Below are 7026 nucleotides of genomic sequence, written 5' to 3'. Positions count from 1 at the left end.
CGCTGCGCGCATGCATACGCGTGTGTGTGTGTTTGTGTGTGTGTGTGTGTGTGTGCGTGCGTGTGTATGTGTGTGTGAGTGTGTGTCCATATGTGCGTTGGGAGAAATATATTTTAAGACATGTTATTTTCTCCTCCTTTGTCGCTCTAATATCTCTCATCTCATTTCCTCATCCATCTTGGCGAAATAACTCTTCCGGATGTTAACCAGTTAAGACAGAATCACCAGATGTAATAACTTCTCCAGTTGATAGATTTAATTAATTTTCTTCCTCCTCACCTCTTTTTGACTTCTTTCTTTCTTTCTTTCTTTCCATCATTATCATCATCAGCGTCTACTACTACTACTACTACTACTACTACTACTACTACTACTACTACTACTACCACCACCATCACTCTTGCCGCTGTTGCAGCTGCTTCTGCTCCACCCGCTCCTCCTGTCCTCCCGCTCCTCCTGTCCAGCCGCTTCTTCCGCCCCTCCAACTATGCCCCTCCCGCGACCCCTCCCACTCTTTCCGCTCCTCCTCCCACTCTTTCCGCTCCTCCTCCTCCTCCTCCTCCTCCTCCTACTACTACTGCTGCCGTTGCTACTGCTGCTACTACTACTACTACTACTACTACTACTACTACTACTACTACTACTACTACTACTACTACTACTCCAGCTTCGTTTCGGTCATTTAAACTAATATTAAATAAAGACAGATATCATAAACACATTAAAATTACACGCATACGCACTCATACTTCCCTCCCTCCCTCCCTCCATCCATCCATCCATCCATGCGTACATACATAAATCCATACACATATCATAGAGGGGTCAGTGGCTGGATTTGGAAAGTGCACTGCCTGCTTGACGAAGACATCAACTTGAGCGGAGGACAGCTATGCTGAAATGCGTGACGGCAGGTGAAGCTATGCTGGCTGGAGGTTGTGATAGGGGCATGTGCTGAAAAGACATATGAAGAACTCCGGCATACCCTCACTCCGCCATAGACGTGGGATAAGAAAACCCTGCGGCACGATGAATATATATATATATATATATATATATATATATATATATATATATATATATATATATATATATATATATATATATATTACAGTTCTATATTTAAGAGATGAGGAATTATGTACATTATTTACTTTATTTACATTTGACGGATATTTGTCCTCATCTTGTTTGTTGTTAACACAACGTTTCGGCTGTTGTTAGCACAACGTTTCGGCTTTCATCAGGTGTCTTGGGGAATAAGAACCCAGGTTCGAAATTTCCCCAAGACACCCGATGAAGGCTGGAGGGTATATCAGCCGAAACGTTGTGTTAAGAACAAACAAGATGAGGACAAATATCCGTCACATGTAAATAATATAAATAATATATATATATATATATATATATATATATATATATATATATATATATATATATATATATATATATATATCTTTTATCTTTTACTTGTTTTACTCAGTAGACTACGGCCATACTGGGGCTCCCCCTTGAGGAATTTTTAGTCCAATGAATCGACCCCCAGAACTATTTTTTTTTCTTTTTAAAGCCTGGTACTTATTCGAAATGGAGACATAAAATATCAAGTTTAGCCCGGACACCCAGTATTCTGCTTTAGAAGTGTATTAATTTGCACCTGCATTTGTTAAATAAAATCATGTTCGTTACTTTTTTTCATTTTATTTTCATCCTATGAATATTACACTGAATACATGGTACACTATAATATCTTTTTTAGAATTTTATGTGAGCTAATAAATAACACACAAACGCTGCTTTAGAAGTGCATTAATTTGAGTCCGTTAAGTACAATTTAATTCTTCCGTTGTCTATTTTATACTTTAAGTATACATTTTACCAGTCTTCAGAAAACCGGAAAATACAGAAATCGGGTCCACTTCCGTATATTTGGTCCGGTACTCCTAATAGCATAGAATCTCAGATGTATACTGTAGTCGGAATATTGAAACGTTGTATTGGTTATATTTTTCTGGTAGTCATTAGGAATTATTTATCAAGGTTGTCTTCCTTACGTCATCAACCATCTTGTTCGTTATATTAGTTCACGGACAAAACGTCTTAGCAGAATGATTTCATTATTTGCAAACGAGAGATGAACAGAACAAATTTAGGGATGGGTAAATCTGGATTGCAGATGTGGCGGGTGTCTGGGAAATATCGTCTGATTGATTCACCATGATAGACAACATAAGTCCAAGGGATGGGGCATAAATTCATACTGGACTGAACTACTGACAATCTTTGGAAGATGGTGTTAATTAATCATTATCAAAACAGCTTTCCCTAGTGAAATAAAAGTTCTTCAATGTTGATATGAAAATATTTACTCCTTACGGTTTACAACGTTTGAAATTTCGTTCAGTTTTTTTTTTTCCTGGATAATGGTCGTGGTGATTGTTGAAGTAAATTCTAAGAACGAATCTTAATCGCGACTTAAGTTTAATCCGTTAAAGAATCCTTAGAAGAATTAATTTTATTTTATTTTTAGATATGATTCCTTCGAATGGAAGTGGAAGTGTTCATGCGTAACTCAATGGAATTACTGTTGATCTTCTGGAAGGAAGTAGGGATAGTTTTCTATGGATTATTCCGCTCGGATTGCTTTAAAAGAAAAGCTTTCATTAAAAGTTGATATCAACAGAGGTATTAATTAATATTCATAAGTTCAAAAGTCTTAGAATATTCTTTATTTTATTTTAAATTGGAAATATGCGCCCTGTCGGTGTCACAGACATAGCCATACATTCAAGATGTTGTTTTCTATCGCGTGGTATCGGGTTCGATTTCACTATACGGCATCTTCAGCAAGCGAGCAAGCGTCTTCTTTTGTTGGATCAATGCCGTGTCTGTGGAATTTAGTAGGCAATAACTCAACAGAATTATGTGTATATGAGTATATGTGCGTACGTGTGTGTGTATGGGTGAGAGAGAGAGAGGGTGTGTGTGTGTGTGTGTGTGTGTGTATGTGTGTGTGTGTGCATATCTTGTTTATGCAAAAATATGTTTATGTTTATTCCTTGTTTATGTAAAAAAAAAAAGAACTAAAATTAGAGATTCAATAATTAGAGATCAATGAAAAAAGATCACTAGACTGTATTCAGTACTGAGGTTGCTAAATTTGACTAGAAATCCTTAAAGGATGTTAGACGGTCATTTCCAATCATTGGAACCAGACGGAAAATAACAGGAACGGCACAGCTGCTTGTGCCGATAAGGAGTTGGACAACAGTATGAGGAGTGGACAGTTTGTATCCCATCGGTATTGTGACATTGCGCTCTTGGATTAAGAATTTATCTTTTACAAATTTATTTTTAACAACAACAACAACAACAACAATAATCCTTTCTACTAAAGGCACAAGCACTGAAATTTTGCGGGGAGGAGATTAGTCGATTACATCGACCTCAGTGTTTCACTGGTACCTAATTTATCGACCCCCGAAAGGATGAAAGGCAAAGTCGACTTCAGTCGAATTTGAAATATAATAATAATAATAATAACAACAACAACAACAACAATAATAATAATGATAATAATAATAATAATAATAATAATAATAATAATAATAATAATAATAATAATAATCACATCGCACTCCTCTGGAACTTCACCATTCAAACTGACAGAAAGATAGATGCAAATAGGTCAGACATCATACTGAAAGACTTCAGACAAAAATCATGCCTCCTCATTGATATGACTGTCCCAATCGATATAAACGTATCTGTCAAGACCTACTAAAAACTGAGCAAATATAAAGATCTTGAAATAGAAATTAGCAAAATGTGGAATCTGAAGACGAAAACAATACCTATTGTCATAGGTGCCCTGGGAATGACAGCGAAACGGGCTGATTACTACCTAGCTCAGATACCAGGAAACCCCAAAATGGCTGAAGTTCAAAAGATAGTGCTCATGGGAACTGCCCATATCCTACGTAAAATACTGTCTATGTGATCTCAAATTTTAAAGCAAACAGATAATTTTCTTATGGTTTCTTAAACATTCACTAGAACAAAACTGTACAAATCCAAATATATGGTACCTTAGGCATAACACCTACATGAACTTCTAACTTGTTGTCTCTTAAGGTCTCTGGGTGAGACTTGGATCCAACTTGTACAAATGCAAAGCAAAAGTCAAACATAAAATAATAATAATATTAATAATAATAATAATAATTACGATAATAATGATAATGATAATGATGATGATGATGATGATGATGATGATGATGATGATGATGATGATGATGATGATGATGATGATGATAATAATGATAATAATAATAATAATAATAATAATAATAATAATAATAACAATAATAACAATAATAATAATAATAATAATAATAATAATAATAATAATAATAATAATAACAATAACAACAACAACAACGATAAAAATGCCCTGATGCAGTACCAGGCAGTGACTCACATGGCTTCTGATCTTAACTGATTGGAAGTTTTATCATGTACATTGTTTTGTCTTGGTATAAAAAGATGGGCTACAGCAAATATTCTGCTCAAGACTACAGATTTGCTTGTCAGTTGTTTGACCGTAACCAGTTGAGTGGAAGTAGCGGGAGAGCATCATTGCCATGTGTTGAGAGGAATTCTTTGAGGTTTGGATAATTCACCTTTGGGAACATGGGTGTTTCGTTCATCATCCTCAAACAACCCTTATTCAGGGACCTTTTGAGCAAGCTGGGCTACTCGACCTGAAGAAAATTCTAACTGGGCCCCACCTGCAAAGTCATGCACTGTTTATCTTGATATGAGATCACCATGTCACGCACATATGGTTGTGATGCATGTGCCTGGTATACCCTTATCAGACGGGTAGTCATGATGGGTATACTGGGTTTCATATATTTGTACCCCAGTGTCACTTTGATGGCATGCACCGCTCTCTCACTCAATAATAATAATAATAATGATAATAATAATAATTTTAAGCAGGAGCTATTACATGAGCAATCAACTTGTTTCGTATGGCAATCAAATATTCCTCAAATCACACTTTATCATCTTCAGAGAGAAAAAAAAAAAGAATTAGAAGGTCATTCTGGGTATATCTCCGCGATATACCCAGCCTGAAAAAAAAAAAAAAAGCAAAAGATTAATAATAGACACAGCTTGACAAAGCTTTCAACAAGAACAATAACGGCAGCATAAAATATGAATCAAAATGAATGCAACTGATATCATAAAAATTTACGATACAATTATGATAGAACGAAATACTTTGCTTATTACACTCTTGTTTATTGTCCCTCGTTTATTCCATACTTCTCACAATGCCTTCATATTTACTCTGTTTCTCTTGGCTTCTACCTAACTCTCCATAGCTCCCCTTCACTAAATTTATCATAATAATACTTTAATATGTTGCCAAGTGAGAGTCACTGATACTATAGGTTTATACACTTTAATATAAAGAAATAAAATCATATCATAAATGTTGACAATTATATTTAAATAAAGTAATCAGAGCAAACAAGATCAAAAGGACAAAATCCAGCTTGAAGTTTTGTATATCAGTTGTAGGTTTAGTTGCTTGTACTATTTTCTAGGTGTGTTCGATACAACCTTTCATTGTGGTGACCTCACCACTATCTCGACCTATGTCAGATTCAATTTTTAGAAGTCTGACCAACATCCGGTTACTACCACACCACTCCGTGTTTATTGTTTTCCGTTCATTCCCTCCCTCACATCCAGCTTTCATATACTAGTAGATCTCTTCATTGCGACTCTATATATTTTTCACTCCTCCTTCTCTGCCTTCAGTGAGACAAACAACACCCACTTTCTGTCCACTTTGTTAAAGAGAGAAAGGCCAGTCCAAAGGCTGTGTTTTTGCCGATTCTCTAATAATAAGAATAAGCCAAACCAGCATCGTCTTTCTATAGTCTCTGGTGAAGGATCCAGGTCAACAACATTTTCCTCTCTCTTTACTCTCTTTTAAAGCACCCGACCATTTTTCTCTCAGCTCTGGCAAAGAAGTTCGGTTAACAATATTTTTACATTTCTCTACTCTCCAATGAAAAGCGAGAGCCCAAAGTGCATGGTCTTTTTACCCCTCACTGTAATCTAACTTAACGATATTGTACAAGCCCTCCTTTAGATTGTTGCTCATGTTGTACATCATCTGTTACCCTATATACTTTATCTCATCATGCGCGCGCACAGACACACACTCACACACACACACACTCACACACACACTCACAAACACTCACACAAACACACACACACACACACACACACACACACACACACACACACACACACACACACACACACACGAATAGAAATTCAGGAGTTATGACAGGTGAACATATAGTTATCTATGTAAGCACGTGGCTTACATAGGATTAGATCCATTTCGCAATCTTCTTCATGTCGTATTAATTTCCTTATGGAAGAAATTATTCATACAGGTTTGTAATAATATACAATAAAATTGTATATTCACAAATTAATGCAAATAAAGAAAGCCAGCTCATCATATCACCGGAACATCATGCATACACCAACACTTCAACTAATTAGTTATGAATATATATACTATTTTCTTGAAGCCATTATTATAACAGCTGTCTGATGAACGATGACGTGAAACATAGACTAAGAGTTAGCAAAGTTTTTTCTATCTTCAATAAAATAGTATTTGAGTTTACCGTTGGTATTCAAGTACTATTTTTCTTCTACCTTGTTTTGCAACTGTGTGGTCACGTGTGTCTATCTATCTATCTTAGGCTTTTCTTTCCACGGCCAAACCTAAACTGTCCTCCCCTCCTTTTACACGAGAACATTACTGTGTGATACACGATCCCTATTGATCGCCCTTTTTTTTTTTTTGATCCCTTTTGATCGAACTACCCCCTTTTCCTTCCTACGATCCCTTTTGATCGCCCCCCCCTTTTTTTTTCCTTCCCCTCCCAAAAAGAAAAGCTCTACATTGTATTTGTCCCATCT

The 7026-nt window shown here is 36.0% G+C and overlaps 1 long non-coding RNA gene across 1 annotated transcript in view; it reads right to left on the bottom strand.

Moving 5' to 3' along the window:
• Positions 1 to 1694: 1694 nt before the first annotated feature.
• The window catches only part of LOC149134725 (uncharacterized), a 9657-nt gene continuing 4325 nt past the window's right edge, over positions 1695 to 7026 (bottom strand). The window contains exons 2-3 of the long non-coding RNA XR_016242654.1: positions 5015 to 5138; positions 1695 to 2888 (exon numbers count right to left, since the gene is read on the bottom strand). This is a non-coding gene — a long non-coding RNA (uncharacterized LOC149134725). The remainder of the gene's footprint in view (positions 2889 to 5014; positions 5139 to 7026) is intronic.

The sequence above is a fragment of the Octopus bimaculoides genome, chromosome 7 (assembly GCF_046866305.1).
Source record: "Octopus bimaculoides isolate indiv1 chromosome 7, ASM4686630v1, whole genome shotgun sequence".
Taxonomy (NCBI): Eukaryota; Metazoa; Mollusca; class Cephalopoda; order Octopoda; family Octopodidae; genus Octopus; species Octopus bimaculoides.
The sequence above is the reverse complement of the archived record's forward strand: the minus strand, read 5'-3'. Positions and strand labels throughout refer to the sequence as shown.